Source organism: Gasterosteus aculeatus, chromosome 20 (assembly GCF_964276395.1).
Source record: "Gasterosteus aculeatus chromosome 20, fGasAcu3.hap1.1, whole genome shotgun sequence".
In the NCBI taxonomy this organism is placed as follows: Eukaryota; Metazoa; Chordata; class Actinopteri; order Perciformes; family Gasterosteidae; genus Gasterosteus; species Gasterosteus aculeatus.
Window position 1 is genome coordinate 20,733,071 of NC_135707.1, and position 24,469 is coordinate 20,757,539.

Consider the following 24,469-nt stretch of genomic DNA (forward strand, 5'->3'; position numbering starts at 1 on the left):
GTCTTTGTTGTACAGGAAGCCAGTGAGTGCAAAGACCTCCGAGCAGGAGTCATGTGATCAACGTACGTTACAATCAGGGGCGGCTGTAGGCCGACGGGGCCCCGCCCCCATCGCCAGCCCCGCCCATATTCAAAGCTTCACACAACACGTTCAATTTACTCTAAAACCAAAAGTCAATAATCAGCCACTTGTTTGAGGTGTTGTTAAATGTCAATCAGTCGAGCCCGGACATGTCGAGCCCAAGGCCGCGTCCGGCCCGGAGTACCATCACATCCGACCCGCAGGTCCACATCCTGTCTGTCACAACACGGCCGACACTAAAGGTCACAGAAGGCCCTGCAGACGCTGCCAGCGACTATCGTCTTCTGGGGCAGAGGAGGAGACGCACACCACGGCTCCGGCCCACTCAGCTCGCAGACGCAGCCGTTATGGAGCACAAGAATCAGCACCGGCACCGAAATGTAAATCCTTTGTCTGATTTCTGGAGGAAGGTGCACTAAAATATTTAAAAAACTCTAATATACTCACACTAATTCCAGTGTCGTTATTGATTGTTCTTTCTCTGCTGTGTAGATATACGTGTATATATCTGATAGCAGCCCACCGTAGTAAACTATACTTACCTCAGACAGTTACACATGGAACCAGTATCATTTGGTTCCACGTGTCCAACTGGGAACATTGGTGGATCCAAATGTTAAAGAAGGCCTCTGACTGGTCAACGCGCTGCCCTGGGGCGGTGTGACGCCCACGTCGCCCCCGGTAACAATAGTCCAGTCTACTGAAGGTGAACGCACGGACAAATCTTATATATGTTCTTAAAAAAAACAACAATACGCTGATTTTGTCGACATGCGGTTGTTTTTGCTCAATGCATTAAGCCGACCCGATGAAGGTATGTAAGCCTGACTGGACGACATGGAAACATTATTTACGACCAACAAATAAAGCAAATCACATTGTTATGATGACGAGTTAATGACGAGTTAACCTCAGTATCTGGGTCCTTTCTGTCGTATGAATTGTGTCGGGCTCATCTTGTACACATGATATCATCCTGTCCATCCTGCGACAGGGATCCTCCTCCCCAAAGGCTTCATCCGTTTCTCTCCTTTTTTCTGTGATTTTTGGCTACACAGAATGAAATGAATGGAATTGCTGACATGACTCATAGAGTGATCACTTGCTCAATTAAGGATATACAGTAAAGAACTATTATTCATACAGCCACAAAGACAGAGCTCTACGGACACATCGGAAGCATTAATACATTTTATTTCAGGTAAAACCACATTGAACAACATTTACAGAAGGACATTACATCTTCCATAATAACATTACATACAGGTTGTAGCAAATAACGCAACAGCTATTCTACTGTGTACTATATTGTTTCACTGTGGGAAACCATGTGTGTTTCAGTGCAGCGTACGAAAGACAATAAGATGAAGGACGATGAGAGAAACAGAGATTCATTGTTGAGCACAGCGAGGAAGCAAGTTGGATCAAACCTGTGTGTTTCCTTCCGATGGCACAATAAACAATGCTGAAAATAGATGCCTCATATGTTTATTCATATAGGATATTTATTTAATAGCATTAAGGGAAGAGAAGAAGCATCACTATTTTACTTCAAAGGAGGTTTTCCATATTTCCCTTTGACATGTTTATTGAAATCATGCCTAATTGCTCTTCTACGTGAACTTTATTGACATGAAGAACATTCAAGCTTGAAGAGATCTTCTTTTCTACAAGGCCGAAGTCCCACAAAGCTCCGCAGAAAGTGTTGAGGGGCAAACAAAGCGATGTGAGCCACGCCGAAAGTATGCAAGGAGAAACGTGCCGAAAATAATGATCCAGCTGCCAATACGGTCTGCATCCCTAAAGCACAAGACACGGGGCAATGTGCACACAGCTCCGTGTATTAAACCGCTTCTGTCGCTTTCTGCCGTTACCCACCCGTCAGCCACAACCACAGCCTGGGGATGTGCAGCGCTTCAATCTGTGCTGAAGGGCTGGTTTCCTTTGTATGTACAGTTCAAGCCCTCATATAGCTAAGTGCATAAGAGGAGCCGTACGGGCTGCAACGTAGAGCAAAGCGTCTTTCTTTAAAGTGCAACACTATTGGGGAGAGTCGAGCCACAATGACTTATGTTGCCTCTGGTTGGAGAAACCGGATTGGAACACAGAATTAGAGTTCTGTGACTAATTCCCTCTGTACTATAAAGCGTAGGTTCAGATAATCCACTTACATTCATAAAGTAGAGGAACATGTGTGGCTTGCTGCTCTGCTCCGTACATCATTGGTGTAAGGTGAGAGAGGTGCTTCACTCTGAGCTGGTTCCAACGTCAGCGCCACACAGAGCTGCTGCTGCACGGTGGCAAAACGTCACCAATACACCATCAAACCAGCGGTATTCAAATTCATGTATGGAAATCGGTACTGGGAGGAAGGAGGAGGTACCAGAACACCTCTAATCTATCCTCACATTGTGATACGTAAAACAAATCCAGTCTTTATTCTGAGCAAAAATGTACTCGGCCAATATGCAAATTCAGCACTCGAGCCGTTTCTAATCACATGTAACGCACATGCAACTGAAATTGTTTTATATGTGTTTCTATCCATTACTTGTCCGCTAATTATTGGCTCATCTGGTGTTATTCATTTCAACCTCAATTTCATCTCTTCAAGCTTGAATGATGTTAATTCACCTGCTGCATGTTCCATATCCTTTTTGCACTAAATTGTCTGCTTGTTTTCTGAGACTCTTCCATCAAACCTTTTTTCCACAATGTGTTTTCATGCGAGTCTCCACGGTTTCATCCGAGCTGTTTTTTTACCAGCAATGATAGTTTTTTGGTTGAAATACAGCTGCCCTCTTTGACCTCCAGCACCGAGCCACCCGGCCGTGTCACCTGACACGTGTTGGTCCAGTAGTGCTTTTCAATGAAGCTCTTTAGAAAAATATTGGTAATCAAAGTACCACACACTGCCTGGACGGACCCTCTCAACATGGCTAACTAAAGAATATCAGCTACAGCTGAGCTTTAGTGGGCATTTTGACAATTTATTAATATCTGGGTCGTCGTGGCGCAGGGTTAGAGAAGGTGTGCTGGGAAGCACAAGGTTGTTGGTTCGAGTCCAGGCTGCCCCATGTTCCATGTCGAAGTGTCCCTGAGCAAGACACCTAACCCCTAATTGCTCACCAGGCAAAATGTGAAAAAGCCATGGGTTTAAAGTGTAATGTAAGTCGCTTTGGATAAAAGCGTCTGCTAAATGACCTGTAATGTAATGTAATGTAATGTAATCTGTGGATGGCCGGGATGGAACGGAGTGATGTATTAACAGAGATAAAAAATGACATTCTGTGAAATCAAAGAGCAAACACCAGCTGGAGGCGCTGCAGGGATTTGCTGTACTGTAGCAGATAGGTGCAGGCAAGGTCAACGCTCTGAATATGACTGTGTGACAAGTATCCAGCTGCCACTCCTCCGTGCCGCCCCATTTGGAGCCGCATCAACAGTTCAGGGCCGATATTATTGTTTCAGTTGATTTCAAACTGAATGATGAAGAGGAAGCCTTGGTATTGATGGTACTTCACAGTCATCACCATACGTCATATATTTTCACACTAAACATCAAAAAGAAGGACAGTATAAACTCATTTGCAGATGATACAACGTCATATGTTAGTCATAAAAAGTTGTGAAACATTTAGAAGGTGTAAGATATGGAGGGCAAAAGGGAAGTCTCCCCATAAGAGCGTGAGTCAAACACACACACACACACACACACACTGAAAAGCGTTTTCTGATTTGTCCGATATGAAACGCTTCACCTTAATGTTAACAATTGATTGATAAACTTATTGACATAGATCATCTGTTTCTAATGAAATATTGCAGATCTGTTAATCGTTATTAGATAGAAGTCAAGGGGAGGATTGTCGTGGGCTGGAACAAACAAAAGGTCACACAACCTTGGTGTTTAACGTTTGTGCATTAGCTCGTTTGCATGGATGGAAGCCCGATGCGTAGCTATTGCCCGTGATTAATACGTTCACACCGGCACACACACGCCTCTCTGTCAGACACTGACAGCGGTTGTCAGCTATGTGGCCCCGTTAGCATCATCAATCATCACGAGATCACCGATGTTTGAAAGGCTTGGATGTGTCATTACGATGCGTCTTCTGAGAGTCGTAACGCGGCACACGACTGGAGAGATGAACAGAATCCCTGCTGCTACAAGCAGAGTGCGATGAAGCACAACATGCAAACCATTAACTGTATCCATCATAGAAACCATGCGCATCATGGTGTGCACAGAAAACAAAAGCCCATCAGCTGTAGCCCAAATAGTTCTACTGTTCTACAGAATCCCCGGACCTTTGGCGTTGATGACGGGTTGTTGCCTCTTACGCTACCTGCCAATCTGGGGCTGTTAGATAAATGACTGTTTACTGAGGGAAGGGAAGCAGCTCTGGTTTTGGCTATTTGTGAATTTTGCAACTTTCTGGACGTAATGGTTTCAATAAAGTCCATCGAAGCGTTATTACAGGAAAGATAATTGACCTGAAACATTACCCATTGACCTACAGATTTCTCTCTCCAAATGTAAGCCTATGGGAAGGTTCCACTACGTAATATTATCTTCATAACCACACGCTCATCCTGGGACCGTCCCAATAACTCACACGTCCCGTCATTAAAATATGAGTTCATCCCTCAGCAGAGTTCTACTTCCTAAATAGCATCAACCATCCTCACGTACCAAAGAACCGAGGACCTGCAACATGGCGGCAGAGGGATGTGTTGCACCACCTGAAAGCCCTCCATTATTATTATTACTATTGTGATTATTACTATTATTATAATAATGTCTTTGGTTCCACGAACCTGGTAATGAAGTTGAAATGCAACTCTTGAGTATTCTTCTTTAGTCCAGCGACCCAATAGTTGTTTTCCAGCAGAACTTAAACACATGTCTCCTCTTATGTATTGGTGGCGTTTTGGCATGAGCCAAATAGTGGTGGAAGGATGAAGCGATATTAAATCCATTATATAGTTTCTAGATGAGTATATCATACATACAAATATACATTCTTAAATAGGAGCCAAGTTACAAACACAAACACAATATGTACCAATAGTTAAGTCCTTTTGTTTATACTGTGATAACAACCTTATAAAAGTAAACAAAATCGGATTTGCAAATAATAGCCTGAAATCTTCATTCATAATGGACACATGCATTCATATCAATACCTACCTACGCCTCTTTCTCATGCACACAGCACACACAAACACACACTCACGCATGTTGTGAAGATAATAAATAAAGAACAGGGGCTTTTCCGTTGGTCTGGATCCTCCATTTCTTGTCTTCATTTTGTCTTTTTTACAACAGTCACCTGAAACACAGATATACAAACACACAATCTGTCAGCGACACAGTTCAGTGACGTTGTAGAAAAACACAGGCCACATTTCATGTTACCGTCAATAGACCCAGAAGTGTGACCATTGATGTTAACCACAGGCGCTCAGCCATCTTCACCCTGCTGTTGAGACCCGTCACGTGTAACACTACCATACCCATACATGCTTTCTAGACCTGGGCACTAAAATCTTCTACTACAGGGGTCTTCAACGTTTATTAGGCCAAGGCCCCCCAAACGGATGGCGAGATGGAGCAGGGACACCCCATTCTACGGAGTTTGGTTTTTGTAGCTTGGCGCTCTTTAGACGTGAGCATGAATGGATGTGATTGGCTGGTGCCTGTGATGTCGTATCAGCATGATTAGTGAACCGGTCACTGGGTTATTTTGGTCACCTTAAAGGTATCAAATTCCGATTCCAAACCCTATTTGGTAGCATCACGCCAATGAATGTTGGAGAGGAAGACCAACACCCTAAGCCTGCCACCATGGAAGTGCCAAATGGATTAAATGTTTACCAAAAGCAGAAAGGTAAAAAACAAAACAATAACCTGCACAATTAAAACCAAAGGTCTCAACAAATGTGACATTTGTCTCCATAAAAGCTCAACATCCCGATTTAGGTCTTTCACAAGCATCCGCATGTTTTGGTTGGTCCAAAATGAATTCAAGGGACCATTGGAGCGCTGGACAATTTAAATGATACTTATTAATTCATATATACTTATATTTTGGAAGGTATTTAAAAGTCGTGGTATTTTCGGGCTGCCCTGATGACAGTGGATCAGTGGTTTACAAATATCTATCCTAGAATAAGTAAAGGTTTCACAGCGTTTTGCATGAGTCACAGGTCATCTATCAGGTCGATGGAGCACTAAAACTCTCACTTCACGCTCATTAAATACCACGACTTGCTCAGTGGCCAAAATATTGAAACTCTACATCTCGCCTACCAACAGTTTTGCGAGTAATAACGACTTATTGGACCAAGCAATGACATAAAAATATGTGACAGAACGTTTACTTTCCGTCTTCCAATGAACAGCAGTCAGCTGGTGTGTTTGTTTGACCCACCCGCTCTGAACACACTACCGTGCTCTGCTGTTTGGGTCACACACACATGACCAAGCTGCTACCATCCAACCCTCCATCAGGCAACGAGCGATCTGATTTACTAAAAACAGCTGCAGGCTTCCGCTCTCTGGGGGTCAAAGAGCAGCGGGACGTCGGGTTGGGACACCGAGTGTGTGTGTGTGTCACAGGACGCGGCTTGGGAGGCAGATGGAGCTGGTGGGTGTGGGAGATTTAGCAGGCGTGGCCAGCTGCTGGCTGTCCTCTAATAGAGCCCCCACCCCCCAAAAAGATAAACCCTTAAACGCCTCTGCGTTTGGAAAGACCCAACGATAGGAAGAGGACCGGATGGCAGAGGCAGCAACTACGCCGCAGCCTTTTCCAACATGAAAAGCAATAATTCTGGATAAAAATGTCCTCAACAAACACACAGGGGCAACGTTACATTCTGCACACTGGATCTGAAAGTTGCCTTTTGATGAGGTCCACGCGGCCTGTCTACGTGTTTCATTGTGTAATGGGAATAGTGAAGAGCTGCATGCTGACCCGTGGACGTGACAGTTCATGGCGTGTCACATGAGCGGACATCTGACTGATGTGTCCTTCCGCAGCCAAACACGCATTTCTGCCCATATCAAAGCCCCAAATAACATAGTCCCTGAGCCTCCACCTCTGCTCTCCTGCTGCTCGTACCGTCTTCTATCATCCGTTTTGTCTTCAGTCCTCAGTACAAAACGTTCTCCCTCATTTCTGAACTGCACACACACTCACATTTACATGCACTTGGGTAACGTGGACATTGTCTACTTTGTGCCGGAACTTGATTCCTGAAAAATGGGTTTCTCAAACGGGCTTAACTGGAGCAGACTGACGGACCCACGCCCCCCCCCCCCCCCCCCATTAGCAGATGACCCAGAGGTCGTGACACCTGACCCTTCCCCTGGAAGAAGCTGAGAAGGTGCTTAATAAGCTGCTTCATGACGTGGATGCATGTGAGTGTGTGTTGCAGTTGAGAGGGGGAGGAGCCTGACTCGGTAGGACTACTACATGGTGGTGAATTTAGAAGTCATTTAGCTTACTATATTGATATTGTTTTGACTGTAACGTTTAAAGGAATGCAGTCTGTGGCCAAGTCCATGTTGAGCTGCCACATGCACAACCAACAGTCCTCGGCCTCTACAGCGCCCTGAGAACTTACTCAGCCGCCATCAACAGCACAGGGCTTCACCACGGCTCGCCTGCCACAAGCAAGACCCCAGTCACAGAGAAACATGTTAAAACGACAATTGTTGATAATAGATTCACTCAAAAGGGAAATAACCCAGCTGGCCCTGGTTTCTGCATCTGAATGAACTATTAGAAGCTCTGTAGTGCGATAGAGACGTTGTCCTGTATCGGTGGTGCAGAGACAAATGAGAGAATCTGCCATTGAGAACATTTAACCCGTTTGAGTCAAACTCTGGTGCATTCGTTTAGGTGTGAACCAAAAGAACCGGTCCAAGGCCGCTGTCCAAAGGTCGTTTGCAGAGCAAACCCAGATTGTGTTTGAGTACATTGAAAACATATTAAAACATTATGGGCAAAAGGTCAATTGAAGGAGGTAAACATGAGTGGGGGGGGCCCTCAGAGAACGGAAAGATGCGAGGACCAAACACGGCCACAGTAAGCACGATGAACTGGTGCTGTACACAAACGACTGAACCAAAGGAGACTCGTGCCATTGATTTCCCTGATGTCCATGTGATTGGAATGGAATGATCTGGAGGGTTTGGGTGTGTGGAGGAGCAGCCGGGGCAGCAGCTTCCCCCCCCGAGGCTCCAGCTGGGAAAGTTGTTCTAACTTCATGCTCAACATCTGAGCGGCCCGCCAACACGGACGTGAACTAAAACGAGCTCCATGATTCTGAACGGCTTCTTCCACGGCTGACTGATATATTGTTTTTAAGGTTAAAGATGTCCAATTAGGTCAAATAACTAAGAATGATTTCCATGTTTTTCGTGGCCGACCAAGAACTACTGGCATGGAAGAGGAGAGGAATGAGGCGCCACAGTCTGCAGGCCGGCCGGCTCTCTGACGCCAAGTCCTCCTTCTCTGTTCGTTTGCAGCAGTTCTCTCGGCCTGTAAATGAAAATGAGTCTCTAAAGAAAAAAAGGGACACGATTCTCAAGACACACACACACACACACACACACACGTCGTAGAGCAGGTGCAATTTATGGTGCACACGTCCTGCATGCATTGAAGAGTCCGAGTTTATATTTCAGCTCATCTGCATTGACGTCTGCAAATCTCTGCATCAGTGACCTTTTCTATTGTCGTTATGTTTAGTCTTAACGAGGTAATTTTCATGAAATCTGAGGCATTGTTGTTTCTGTTGGTGTGGACCACAGTTCCCAGCTCCCATCGATTGTCATCTGATGATCAATCCCATCTTCTCTCCACTCCAACTCCAAACTCACCTCCAAAGCTGCTACGCACTGTAAACAACGAGCCACCTAGGAAACAGGAAGTGGTGAGCCTCGTTTTCTGCTGGCTGCAGTTGAGACGCAGGAACATCGCCCCTTTCCCCCACCTGACCATTTGCTGAAACAGCCTCTGCAGCAGAAGACGCTTCTGGGGCGAAGGCGGACCTCCGGAGAGGTGACACTCAGCACTCAGTTGACGTCCAAAATCCTGCCATTTAAAATCTTCTGGTTGGACTGATTCTTTGTACGAAGAGTAGCCGTGAATGAACTGACCCTGAGAGGCCGTGAAGCAGTACGAGGGTTTAAAACCTTGTTTTAGAACTATGGCCATGGTCCAAGATCTCAGTGACACACCAAAGCCCTCCTTTAAAGTTGAGCTATTTCCACGAGGCCACAGGCTTCACGACCTTCTGATTGTAAAAGCTCAACGGTCATGGGAAATGGGTGAAGGCCGTCAGTAGAATGTTTCTTTATCAGTCCCTGACCTAACCTTTTTGGAGAGAAAATGAAGAATACCCGTTTGTGATTTTCCCTTGAAGCCTGAGCATGGATGTAGTGGCACCAGGACCCGTGTTCTGCTGTGTGGGGCCGTGGCCAGAAGTAACGAGTGTCTATCCACGGTAACAGAACGCCTTCTTCCACAAAGCTGCAAACACAGCCAGCTTCCCATTCTATAAAGCCTTGTTTGGGCTTTTCTTGTGTGGAGCCGGGCTGACCTCTCTCTCTGGGGTTTATGAAAGGAGGGTGGAGGACAGGGATGGAAGGAGGAGAGAACCAGAGTGTAACAGGGACAGGCTTAAACAAAAAGGATGAAGTAACTAAAGGGGCACATACAGTAAACTGTTTGACTGATCAGACTCAATCAATTGGCCTGGATCAATGGACGGGTCATTAATTCATACATAGCGTGATAAAATCTTCCCTGCTGGTGATGAAGCCATGGGATTTGCTTTTGCAATTGGTTTCCTCGAACTACAAAACCATTGAAAACCAGCCAATGCGTCGTTGCATCGTGTCCACCGTCACTGGATAATTAACTCCTGCTATGGACGCTACGCAATCACATCCAATTATAATGCGGTTTCAAACTAATATGAGCTACTCGCAGTCCGAGTTTGGATAATTCAAACAATATTTGTTGGATTTTAAGGATATAGCTGGGGCTGATTGTGTCTTTGGATGAGGAAAAAGAAAAAAGCACTTTGAAAACTTGATCACAAGTTAGTGTGTCTCCTTTCAGGGCAGTTAGACTGTTGAGCCAGCTGATGGTAAAAGGTTCCACTAAATTCATCCGCATTCCCACAACTGTTTCAGGGCTTTACACTGCGTGTGTCTCTGTACACGCCTGGCACATACCAAGAAAAGAGCCCTGAGCTGTCTGCTGACACCCTGCTCATTGGACTGTGGTAAACGACTGATCTCACCTCCGTGACTCTGCACTGAGGAACGTAACATGTAACATGAGACGTAAACATGGCGATGAGCGATGACTCAAAATCTAAGGGGAAAGAAGATTGTGAGTACAACCACTTTCTCCGGCTTCCTCCCACAGTCCAAAGACGTGCTCTGGGGACCAGGTGGGGGAGACTAAATTGCCCGTAGGAGTGTGAGTGGTTGTTGTGTAGCCCTGCGACTGGCTGGTGACCAGTCCAGGGTGAACCTGCTCTCTGGCCCGATGTCAGCTGGGATGGACTCCAGCCCCCCTGTATGAAGGATAAGCGGCTGTGAAGACGGATGGACCATGACAATTTAAATTGTGTAGTAGAAATACTATCGACATCGAGAACAACGAGGTTTGTGAATCCAACATCTTAACAACCATGTAACGTGTATAAGATGTTACAACAATGTCGTACTCCAATTCAGTCAAGCTTGAACCCGGTAAATGGTAAATGGTCTGTACTTGTACAGCGCTTTTTAGTCTTCTGACCACTCAATGCGCTTTAACACTACATGACATCATTCACCCATTCACACCCATTCATACACTGATGACATCATTCACCCATTCATACACTGATGACATCATTCACCCATTCACATCCATTCACACACTGATGACAGGAGAACCACACACAGTGACACCTGCCATCAGTAACTAACATTCACACACTGTAGTCACAGCTACAGGAGCCATGTTGGGTTCAGTGTCTTGCCCAAGGACACATGGACATGCGGGTTAGCAGAGCCTGGGATGGAACCGACAACCCTCTGTTTGGAGGACGACCTGCTCACCCACAGTCGCCCAGTAGAGAATATGAAAGGCCTGTGAGCATTTATACAGCAGGTACTCCTCTGTTACAGCTGCAGGGCTGCTGTCTGTAGCTGTAACGCTGCTTTTAGTGAGGAAATCAGCTCGAACATTCCATTCTATTTTTGTAAGTTCTCCTCTCTCTTTCTAATGGGATTATAGGCAAATAGAGACCGAGTGGGACCGGGGGCAACTGGAGGTATTCAGGGTGGGGGGGTGAGTGAGAGGCTTCAGCTGTATAAATGCACCCATCTGTGTGTGTTGCATGTATTTTTCTATGTATGTCTGAATCTTGGGGAAAGCGTAGTGAGGAACGAGGTGAAAGCGCACAAAACTGAAAAAGGAAAATTGTGCATTTCCGTATCGTGCGTATGCATTCATGGGAGAGTCATTGGCCAAATGTGGTGTACCAGTCACACCAAGAGTTTAGAAACACATTGCCATGGACGTTCATGCACCTCAGAAGATAAACCCGTTTCCTTCAGGATATCCCATTTGATCAAACAGCTTTGGACATTCTACACTTTTATATTGTTCACATAAGAGAGGACGTTACAACTTACCAGCTGTTCTTGACTCAAGTTAAGTCTGAGTTGGCAAAGACAGATTGAGTCGACCCGTGTCAGGAAATAACAAACAGTCCCTCAAACTTCTTCATATTTCTGCCTGTCCACATCAGTGTACTTAAAAGAAATATTGGATGTGCACAGAATAAATCCTTCTGCTTGAAGCCTTATCTGATGCTAGGACATGTCACCTTGGATGAGCATCATGGGAACGTCAAATGACACATTCAACCTGGTGATATCGGCTTAAAGAAAGCTGCTTCTGTGGCTTGACAGCACAGCTGTTCCCTTCCAGGTGTATTTGGGCCGTCAGAATGGATCAAGAATTACCTTAAAAAAAAACACATATTTGAATATATGTGTTTTTGGTTGCACATTAGACACGTCAATAATGAATACAATAAGACATAACTACTTGTACAGGTCATTTATTTAAGTTTAAACATATTTAACAGCATATTACCTACACAAAAATAAGTAAATGAACCAACTTTCCTTGGCAAAGCAAACAGTCGCGTTGCCGTTTTTTTTAATTTTTACATTTGAATATTCATTTTCACATTGAAATAGTTTTTTTTAACAACTATTCAAATATATATTTGAATATAGTCTGGAGCAGAACAAACGACAATCAAGCACCAAGTCATTTTCGATGGTGGGGAGACGTGAGAGACTGGCAATAACTACATTACACAACCCTGCAATCAGCCACAGAGATAGTGGATTCATACTCGCTTCTCATTACATTTTCTAAAGGAGAGAAGAAGAGCACGATGGAATAATTATAACATGCTCTCTAATTAGTCCAGCCCCTCCTCAACAGCAGCTGTACATCCCATAATCCATATTCAAATGCAGCACTGACACAGAAGCAGTGTGCACAGAGCAAAGCGAGTCTCTGGCTCTGTCCGCCTCGGGGGGGCGGCGGGTTCTGGGGCTTTTGGAAGGCTGGGAACTGTAATTTGAAGGCCTTTGGGTTTGAAAAAGGAGCCCTATGTAGTTATTTCTGTCGCAGATAAGATTTTGGATAAAAATACAAACACAAACAAATGAAAGACTGCAATTCTGGTCTGGATCCAAGCTTTTGTTCTCTCTATTTGACTTCCCCAAACCAGAAAGCCTGCATTGTGATTAAACAGGAGGACATGAAAGCGTGCCATTCTTTTGCAAACCATTCGTCCGTTGTCTGTGAGAAAGCAGAGCAACGTGCTGATGTTTGGCCTCCAGTTTACAATTCTGTGTGATGAAGATTTAGTTCAGCATCGCCCCCTCTGGAGAACACTATTGTCAAGTGTATTAATTAGCCTATTTTGTGTAAGTATAACGATCTGCATAGTTTAGTTAATTTACAGGGCATGCATAAGAATGATGGAAGGGGATTGCAGAGGAGGAAATGTGCTTGGAAAATTTGTTTCATATTTACATAATTATTTAGAAGCTCCCGCTGATGCTGAAACTGATTTTTTTTCTCCAAAAAAGGCTTGTGTTTGCTCAGGGATTGTGCACAGGGACTCAGCTGGTTAATCAAGCATATGTATAATTCATTTTCCAAGCATGGGGTCTGGCACTGGAGCTGTTAAGACGAGCATTTCTAATGTAATAGAAATATTATATTTTCACTTTCTCCCTGTGAAGTCAAAGCCATAACTGAGGATTATACCAATAGCGGCCAAGCTAAACACTGCATCATGGAAGAGGAGCTTACAATATGGATCTACGGCTGCCTCCCCCCTTCCCTCCCCCTGCGTCCATATACACCCCCCTGCTGGGAGCCCCACGAGTCAGTCTCGGGCTGCTTACACAAACAATTAGAAGATATTTTTGGCTTCCAACAGTAATCGTGCCTTCTGTTTGAGCAGCCACTTTGTTTCAGCGCTGGAACACACAAACGCACACATGAAGTAGATGAGCAGAGAATAATCTCTGTGAACCTCACGGCCCACCACAAACCACCAGAGATCCCATTCACACTGGCCACACTGTAGGCTACATCCACAATACCGCGTCTTTGTATGAAAACACACATGTTTTCATGTGTTTACGCTGAGCGACCGCAGCACGTCGGCCCCCGAGGACGGATCCGTTTGGAAATGATCACAGACACACCCATGTTCGCTACCCGTGCCCTTCTCTGATTGGTCACACTGTCTTGTGACCGCTTCCAGGAAGAAAATCAACAGCAGGACCAGATCTGGATAGATGTTGAATGTTCAACGATTAAAAGTATTTTTGCTTCCTACAAAGTCCCCCATTCGTTTAACTTCCCAATGTTCCTCCCTGCATTAAAAACACTTGTTTTATTCAAGAATAGGAGCCAACAAAGCTCTGGTTATAAAACCATTTGTTTTATAAAAGCTTTTATTTTGAAGTAGCATAATAAGGAAATGTTGGGTAATGTAAGTGGACAGGAGCTGTTTTCCAGGTAAAACACACTGTCTTTGTACATATTCTGTGCTTGGGTCTCTGTAACGCTCCAACTGCTTCATATCCATCATAACAGAAGTAGGCCACACTGACGGGATCATATGACAAGATTATACATAATGCAGTAAAATAGCTCGCCTCATGATGAGACGTTTTGTGGGTCAGAAAGTAGCAGCGGAACATTTTGTTATTCTTGTCAGCCAACCCCCCCACCCCCAACTTCACATGAGCTGCTGCTGCTTAAAACGGCAGCAGGCTAGAAGATGAAGTGGTGACTGTCGGTGAGCAGTAGGAGCCATGGTGCTCCTGACCTTTCATTAAAACAAGCTGCCTGAGGCCTGACATGTGACACATGTGACAAATCACAAGATCGATCACTAGAAAGGAGGAAGGAAAGGTTGGTCTGCGTGGGGAATCAGGAGGGAGAGAACAGACTGTAACTGGCTAAACGTCACCACGGTTAATAAGCCACCAAACCACCCGCTTGCTGGGCTTCAAGGGAGCCCGGGCCACGTCGGGGCCACGTCGGAGCTGTGTAGGGGGTACGTCGGGGCTACGGCGGGGTCATGATGGGGCTACTCCGGGTCCGCGTATAGTCTACGTCGGGGCTGCGTAGGGTCTACGTCGGGATCGCGTAGGGGCTACTCCGGGTCCGCGTAGGGTCTACGTCGGGGCTGCGTAGGGTCTACTCCGGGTCCGCGTAGGGTCTACGTCGGGGCTGCGTAGGGGCTACTCCGGGTCCGCGTAGGGGCTACTCCGGGTCCGCGTAGGGTCTACGTCGGGATCGCGTAGGGGCTATGTCGGAGCTGGGTAGGGTCTACGGCGGGGTCGTGATGGGGCTACTCCGGGTCCGCGAAGGGTCTAGGTCGGAGTTGGGTAGGGTCTACGTCGGGGCTGCGTAGGGGCTACTCCGGGTCCGCGTAGGGGCTACTCCGGGTCCGCGTAGGGTCTACGTCGGGATCGCGTAGGGGCTATGTCGGAGCTGGGTAGGGTCTACGGCGGGGTCGTGATGGGGCTACTCCGGGTCCGCGAAGGGTCTAGGTCGGAGTTGGGTAGGGTCTACGTCGGGGCTGCGTAGGGGCTACTCCGGGTCCGCGTAGGGGCTACTCCGGGTCCGCGTAGGGTCTACGTCGGGATCGCGTAGGGGCTATGTCGGAGCTGGGTAGGGTCTACGGCGGGGTCGTGATGGGGCTACTCCGGGTCCGCGAAGGGTCTAGGTCGGAGTTGGGTAGGGTCTACGGCGGGGTCGTGGAGGAGCTACTCCGGGGCCGCGTAGGGTCTACGTCGGGGCTGCATCGGGGCTGCGTAGGGTCTACGGCGGGGTCGTGATGGGGCTACTCCGGGGCCGCGTAGGGTCTACGTCGGGGCTACGCGTAGGGGCTACGCGTAGGGGCTACGTCGGAGCTGGGTAGGGTCTACGGCGGGGTCGTGATGGGGCTACTCCGGGGCGGCGTAGGGTCTACGTCGGGGCCGCGTAGGGGCTGCGTAGGGTCTACGTTGGGGGTGCGTAGGGGCTCCGTAGGGGCTGCGTAGGGTCTACGTCGGGGGTGCGTAGGGGCTCCGTAGGGGCTGCGGAGGGTCTACGTCGGGGCCGCGTAGGGGCTGGGTAGGGTCTACGTCGGGGGTGCGTAGGGGCTCCGTAGGGGCTGCGTAGGGTCTACGTCGGGGCCGCGTAGGGGCTGGGTAGGGTCTACGTCGGGGGTGCGTAGGGGCTCCGTAGGGGACTGCGTAGGGTCCACGTCGGGTCTACGAGGCGAGACGAGGCGTTCTGTGTTGCAATGGGACGAAACGGGTCCAGCCCATGCACCCTCCCCCCGTGTACTGGAGCATTAAATCCATCTCCCAGGTAACACACAGCTGCTGACACACACACACACACACACACGCTCTTAAAAACAGGCCCTGCAGTGCAGAGGGGCTTGTTAGCCAACAACCAGGCGTGAAATCACTGCACCGTACTCCCACCACGATGAGTCAATCTATACCTCCTGTTTCTCTTTGTTCATGCCTGTGTGTGCGCCAAAGATGAGTGAGTGCTGGTTCCCCTCCAGGCCTCGCAGAGCTCCATCTTTGACGGGTTGGCGGTCTCCTGTTTAGACTCTGCAGCTCAGCTCCAACACACACCTCATACACCGGTTTCTATGCATGCATGGACGTGCATGGACGCGTTCACCTTCTGAGGTGGGAAGTTAGCATATTGGTTGCTTAGCATTAGCAATCTCTGGTAGTGAGTGAGATAAAAGCTGATGAAATATTTTTTCTTACATATTTGTACGTATGTATGACGAAAAATTGATATTAGATTATATTATTATAATAGAGTATTTTCTAGTCTTTGATATTATTTAAACAATTCAAAGGACTCGAGCTACCACTGTTTCTCCTCTAACCATCCACCAGTGCTCCATCCTAATTTTATTTTATAATCTCTGCGGTCACTGTTCAGCTTTACACATGTTTTAATGACTTCAGTCTGTCAAGCTGGCTGGATTAACCCACAACACGGCTGGTGGCTGCCTGGAAAATGCTCTTTTTTAAAAGCAGCTGGGAAGAAAAATAAAATGTGTATTTTTGAAACAATGAAGGCATTGCTTATAAAATGTATGCAAATATAAGTATGTTATGTTTTTGTTAATGCATCTATGTTCTACTCAATAATAGACCCAAACTAACAACAAACAAATCTTTCCCATTTTTATTGTGAGTACAAAAAATGACTTATTTTATGTGTGTCCAGTGGCTCTCATTCATCTGTACAATAGAGCTCTACTGTTGTCTAAAAACTATTCAAAAGCAACAGATTCTCCCCTTCAAATCGCCTCATACAGAGCCGTGGTCAGTTCCTCTAGCAGGAAACTGACCACGTGTTGGTCGGCCACATTGCGTGCAACGTTGCAACGCTCTCACTGGATTCTCAATGTCAGACATGAGCGCAGCGAACACAAACATTTCCTGCTACAGTTCGGTTTCGTGCCACTGGAATTCATTTCCAGAGCCGAGTGAGCGGCAGCAGTTGCTGCATTGAATTTCTGTGCCGACCGTTCTTTCCCGCTAATCACAAGGTTTTGGGCTGCGGCATTCTGCTAACTTACGCTGGCAAAGGGGCGGGGCCAAAGGGCTGCTTTGATAAGTCGAGCATGGCGAACATGAATGAGGCAGCGACAGGCGAGGCAAAACACACATTCATCCCTCTCACAATGCCCGGCCGCACTTTTAATTAAACCTTATCCAACGTGATGAATAATGCAGCAGCTCCTTTCCGCTGTGTTCACCCATCTCATCCAGTCACATGCATACATTAAGTAGAGGAATGGCAGAAGAAAGGCTTGGCTCTTACTGGTGCACACCATAATATACTAAATGTTTTCATCGTGCTGTCAGTGTGGCGCTGTAGAAATGGGGGGGAAATGGTTGAGATTGTCTAATCGTGCCTTTAGTGCGGTTTGTGGCTTTCTTTGGAGCATGTCAGAACTTGCATTGTGTGAGGTGACAACACATGTTGCCGTTGAAAAAAGCACTGACCCTCCAAAAGGAAAAAAGAAGCAGGTAGAACTTTGACTCGATTGGCTCAGCGTGAAGCTCACGGAGACAAAGTCCAACATAACATGTTCCCCGTGGGAGAGAGATGGCCTCACTGCATCCGACAAGACCAGCCGCTGAGAGACACATCAGTCCCCCTCTTCCAAACCCATGGACACACTCCTAAAGGGATAGCGAAGGGGAAGAGGACTGGGAGGGCCCGGGGTGGGGAGGTGCCGGTCAGAGAGAAAGGAGCATTGAGGAGTAAAAGGATTGTATGGGAGAGTGAACCCATTACAGGGCAGCCTGGCTGGGGGCATGGGAAGACAGGGACAGGGCTTCAGGGAGGAGCTGGGTTGCATTTAGCCCTCAGAGGATCCCCGAGTGAGGCTTTGTAGGGAAACCTCACAGACTCCACTGAACCCAGACAGGCCCCAGATAATGGAGGACACAACCTGTTTAAAATCTATGGGACTACAGACATTTTCTGTCTGTCGTTCCAATTCAGCCAAATGATCCAAAGGCACCCCTCCTGGTGTCAATACACATAGATGGGCTTCAGGGGTTTACACCCAGATTTATAATTCTGTACCCAAACCTTCACTAATGCTGATGAAGCATTGAAAAGTCAACTACCGTCATGTGGTTGTAACCCTCGGCCAACGAGTCAAGTTACAATTTACATCCACGACGGTGCCGAATCACCATTCATCCCTGCATGAGACGTTTGTGTGGTCATAATGACCTTTGACCTCCAGATTCTATTCAGTTGATCCTTTAGTGAAGATGGATGTTTGTGCCAACTTTGAAGAAATACCTACAGCTGGTGGCACCAGCAGTTTGTTTTGAGCAGGAGGAACACTGCTTCTGGAGAGAATCAAACTCACCTCTACTGTATTAGAAGAAAACTTTCAACTTTATCGGGTACAGTGCATTTTAAGCGCTAAGAGGTAGGAAATGAGTCCAGCAGCAAAGAACAAGCCACGGCACAGAGCATTTTGAGCAGTAAGAGGAAGTAGAGCGATGGAGGGCTGGCGAGGACTTTGCTCTGCAGTAGAGCCAACCAGCCACAGCAGTGTGGTGGAGCAGCCAGGCCTACAGCCCTGCACAGCCCTGATAACGCTCAGCGCCGCCCGGCTGCTGCTGGATAAGACACTAAGGTACCACGCAGAGCTGGGTGGGGGTTAGGGTGCTTTTTGGGTGGCTCTGGTTATGAATATGTTACTCTGGCAAGGACACTTACATTGTGGTAATAGTTTGGTGTTTGTTTAGTCTTTCAATGTGTAAGTCAAAGATGAATTTATTAAAAAGCTGCTTTTAGTTTTAAAACGAACAAATGTTATTGTTCAATTATAAGAAGCAGTACAAGTCGAAAGCCTGAGAGAAACCAACTTACTCATCTCCACCTTACCTTCTGCTTTGCTTTAATAAGAACACACCACCTGGCACAGTACGGACATCAGGCGATGTGGGATTGTTCAATATAAAAGGACTGCCGTGGGATTTTAAACTGTGCAACAGGGAAACATTTTGCACAGAACTATTTCATGGTAGGCTGAGGTGGAAAAAGTAGTAAAAAGATCCGATGTGGTGAGGCCGGATGGAAAGATCCTTAACTGCACCTCGACTGGTCCTCTACCATCGACAGAGCATTCATTTTGGTTTTGTCAGAGTTTCTGATCTAGCAAGGGCTCCCTGATACCAGAGTACCAGGCACAGGTTGGAAACACTGGCACTGTATATACACTATATACATAAATATCAAAATTAGAATAAATCAGGGCCGAGCAAGCAACGTTTCAAAATTGACATCCTTATTATGAAAGCGGTTGCTCACTGGCTTTGAATACACATATGAACAAGCCATGGGTCACAGCAGGGTGGGGGTGTTGATCAGTATTGGCTTAGTAGGGCATTGGGGAACCACAGCAGGTAACGTTAAATTGGAGAAGATCAGCGAACTCTAACGTTTTCACTTTAAATTTCTTCCGGGCGGCGGGTTGATTAAACCAAAGTTCTTAATGATCTGCATCACAAGCAGTTTGTTTGTTTGGACTGAGATTCTCCAAAGTAAATCCAGTACACAGATGGAGCAAAAAGTCTCTGCACAGTAAATGCCAGACGTGTCTTTAGTGCTGGACAACTTCACTGTAACAAGGACACGTGCTACTGAACATAGATTATTGATTGGTAGACTGTGTATGCTGCTACAAAATATAAGAAAAATGTTTATGGTGGTATCTGTTTATTAAAAAAACATTTATTAATGTTAAAAGTTCAATGTTGATTCTATTTAGCTGCTAATGTGCGTAAGGAACACTGCAGTTAAAAAAATATTTATTTGTTTAAATTGATTGGTTTAAATTGAAGTTGAATTAATTTTGGAATTTGGAACACCACAATGCGATTAATCACAGAGAGGAATGCGATTAATCACAGGGATTAATGTGATTAATCACAGGGATTAATGTGATTATTCACAGGGATTAATGTGATTAATCTCGATTGAAAGTTGTAATCGGCACTGCAATAAATACATCAAACAGACAGAGGTCTTTTGCATCTGCGAAAACTTCAATTGCTTATGAGGACTGTGTGAGATTAAAGACACATGTGGATTCTTAATTTAGGTTGTTTTGTAAAACATGGCAACCACAAACAATCGGGAGATGATTTTATTGTTAGCCGAGTACAAACCACCAGAACGATTACCAAAAATAGTCCTAACTCAACATATGGTCCAAGTTCATTTATGTTTCTGTTATAACCTTCTATAAGTATAATTTGAACAATATGAATGAAGCTTCAATGCTTTAAACTATTTAGTAGAGCCGAACTTTGGCAGGTAAGGTGTTCTTGTGAGCAAATACACCTATTTGGTTATTCGTTGGTTTAAGAACCAAATGAAAAAGTAGCGCTGAGATTTATAAGCAGTGCGCTGAACAAGCCGTTACTAATGATGGAAACATCGCATAACAGAACAGGGCCACCTACTATCCACAAAGACCCCAACTCGCATCATTGAATCTAATGAGCCAAACACAAAGCCATTTTCAGAGCATATTGAGAGGAAAAACTCTTTTGGTTTGGATGAACTTGAGACTTTTTCCTAAGGGTTTTACGCAGATGAGGCCCTGAAAAATAGCAGAAATCATCGGCGTGTCGAGTGTCTGGGGACGACTTGAGGGTCTTTACACGTTGAATCGTGTTAATGAAAGCAGTATATACGCTCTAATTGCAAAACGTATACACATGTATGCTGCTCTTCTATCAGGACACTGTGATGGTTGGAGTTCTTTTTTCCATGAAAGTCAGCAGCTGTGGTGTCAATGTATTGTTGGCAGTTACAGCACTCAGTTTAGCGGAGAGATATTAGTGAAAAAACACGCACTGGATCTGTTGTATTTTTCCTGGCAGCTTCGTCAGACAAAGTTGGTCACGTTTCTGCATCGCTCTCTGAGATCGTATTGAAAAGAGCTAAAGAAGTGGCCATGTGGCCACGGCACCATTGTGCAGCCTTACCACGTCCCTTGCGGCTACTCGTCTTCTACTACCTCGGGCATTTTGACAGGAGAATACGTGAATGAAGAAATGCACCATTTTTGCTCAGAGAACGTCTCTTTACAATTCAAGGTCAAGGTGCAACATGCATGCAGTACATGCGTTCGATGGCCCCCTGCGCATCCATCTGAGCTCAACTCATTGTCCCACAATGCTTTTAATTGCGCAAGTTGGAACTCATTAGCATGCTTTGTTTGAAACTAATTCGCTCATCGGAGACGAGAAGCTCCTGATCTTCCACTGTGGAGAAGCTGTTGGCGGCGCCACATAAGAAGGAGACGAATGTTCTTTTCCTTTTTGGAGGAGCAAAAAAGAAAAGCAGGTACGCGTGCAATGCTCATTAGGCAGAGCCATATGGTGGAGGCGAGAGGAGGAAAGAACAAACTGGGCGATGGAGGATGGGAGAGAAAGCGGTGCGGCACTTGGTCTGCATCGCTGGGACACGTCCTCCTTTGTTCAGATGTGTTCAGAGCTTCTGGATGCATCCACACAAACTGCTGTCACGTCGTTTTCTCCCCTCGGTGCTTCGCTTTAATCGGGCGGGTGTTCGTTTTTCACTCCAACAAAGTGAAGGCGCCACCAGACGTTGTGAATGAAAACTAGCCAGCTAGAAAGACACGGCAGTATATCAATAACCCCCCCATCACCACCATGACAAACTTGAGGAAGCTGGCAGAAAGCATCTTTGTGACGAGAGGGGAGCTTATGATAATGGGAGTCGGGTCTCCTTCTACGCGTCGGCCTGATGGCATCTGCTGCCTCCACTGATCACCAAATTATACATGAAGTCCATTCCTGACCTCCTGGAGGACTCCTCCTCCTCCTCCTCTGTCTACTTGCTGCTTTGTCTTCATTCCTCCTCCTTTGCACAGCTTCTCCCCCCTCTTCGCCTCCTCCCCTCCCGGCTTTGTCCTCCATTGTCTCCTCTCTTTTTCTCTCTCCTTTTCTTTACAACAAGTGGGAGACGGTTCTAAGTGTGAACCCAGAGGGAGTGGAACACAACCCTTCCCCTCCTGCACCTCCTCATCGCTCCATCTCTCCTTCTTCTTCTGTCTCTATTCTGAGCACCTCTCAATCACCCAGCCCCCGGAGACGGACTTCTTCTGCCCACTACCATGAGGAGGATGCTATCCCTTCTATAGCGATACAACATTCCTCTTCACCATGGACACACTCGCAATGACCGATTGGTCCAAAATGTAAAAAACACTTTATGGTTTCATTTATTTACTTCATTCATTTTCTTTCCATAAAACAAAACCGTGGTGATCAGATATCTCTGCTAGATATTTAGATGAGATGAGAATAAACAGGAAACTCAATTTGTTGGTTTGACCTAAAAACAATTTTCATGGGCCATTAAAAAGATATTTACCCGAGGCAGATGTGGAGCGGGACGGGTGGTACGAACAGATCCGGATTGGTTCTGGTCCCAAATCTAAACCGTTTAGTGGACTGAACACAAAGGCACGCCGCCCCCCACGGGGTGTGGATGTGACCCTTCCACTGGCTGTAACCATCAGCATCTTCATCATCAGGTGACGCTGAATGTAAAGTCCAATACATCGATGTTGGGCACTTTTTCCCCCTGGACGTGGAGACGTGATCTATGGAGAAAACGCGTACGCGGGGGCCAGGAAGCGTGTCCCACCAAGGGCAAAAGGACATCATTGCAAAATGTATTGTAATTGTCAATATAACCCAATAAATGGACCCTCCTGATCACCTGACTTGACTGGGACTGCTGTCGGCGTTTATTTTAAACCAGCTGGACCTGTGAGGCCCTCGGTGGCCTGACACGCGGCTACTCGCTCTACCCACGCTGGCTTTGAGACCCGGGTGTAGCTCGGGTTGGAAGACAGACTGGGGGAGGATTTGGGGGAGGAACCAAGAGAGGATGCTGAGGATCTTTAATATGAATATCAACGCCTACCATGTTAACCCATGTTAGAGGATGCACAGACAACACTGAGCTCCTGCTCTGTTCCGTTTCATCAGAGCCCGAGAGCCAGAGGTGTACAAGTACAGATACTAGGGTTTAAAAAGACTCCTGTAGAAGTATCGACTCAAGCTTTTTACTTAAGTAAAAGTATAAAAGTACTGGTTCCAAAACTACTTAAAGTATAAAAGTAATGTAAGAAATTCCATTAAGGACAAACTCTTAATGTGTAACCTCGCTCACACAACCCGTCAGTCCGTCACAATGTGATCAGAAGGCGCCTGCAGATCACGTGACCTGCCGTTGGGATGGTGGAAACAACAACAACAACAACAACAACAAATGGATCTAACAGATAAAACCACAACCCATTCTCCAGTGACACGAGTCCCAAGTTTCCACCGAGCACTTTTCCCACCCGGTGTCGCTCCGAGCTGCCGGCGCATCGCGGAGGAAACCAACCGGGTGTCTGGATGCTAAATGTTTATATTCTCATCCAACCACAATCACGTTCACTGTCCGCATGGCGACATTTATCTACACGGGTTTTGTCTTTGGGTTTTTGAACTACGACAAGCCGGAAGTAACGAGGCTGTTTTTAAAATGTGAGGAGTAGAAAGTACAGATATTTGGGTGAAAATGTAACGAGTAGAAGTAAAAAGTCGTCTGAAAAATAAATACTCCAGTATAGATACCCAACATTTCTACTTAAGTACAGTAAGGAAGTATTTGTAGGTACAAGCCGTTAGCAGAGCAGGAGATGAAATGAAGCCCACCTTTGCGTTGGAGGGGCAGTGTGGTAAGTCATGAGAGGCAGTGGGAGGGTGGAACTGGCTGATGTGACTGAAGGCTCTCCATTTCTTAAGGCTACGCCTGCGGTTATCCCCCCCACCCCTCCGGCTCACAGCGGGGATGTACTTTCAATCACTTTGTCCTCTAAAAACTTTTTGACAGGTTGCAAAAAAATCTTTTTCTTCCTCCTCCACAGCAGAAAACATTCTTCTCTGTGACGTTGACTTTGTTTGTTCTGGACACCGATGACTTCGAGTAGAAAGAATCCAGCAGGGGACAAATGGTGCTTCTACATTCAAGACCTGCCTCAAAACGGCTGCACTGCCATGACGCCTCCCTTCCTTCCCTCCCGCAGAATTACAGGACGGTCAGGCGAGCGTGTTTGATAAATAGCTGGCACCTCTACAGTCCAGACAGTGCCGTCGGGCTCTGCCTGC

General features: G+C 46.3%; 1 protein-coding gene across 3 annotated transcripts in view; it reads right to left on the reverse strand.

Moving 5' to 3' along the window:
- Nucleotides 1–1,258: 1,258 nt before the first annotated feature.
- Nucleotides 1,259–24,469, reverse strand: part of cdk14 (cyclin dependent kinase 14) — a 116,556-nt gene continuing 93,345 nt past the window's right edge. For 2 of the 3 annotated variants that reach the window (XM_040164537.2, XM_040164538.2), the window contains exon 14: nt 5,150–5,417. The gene's annotated coding sequence lies outside the window, so the exon portion shown is untranslated. Of the gene's footprint in view, nt 5,418–24,469 lie in introns of all 3 variants that reach the window. The other variant, XM_040164536.2, reaches the window with a different exon arrangement.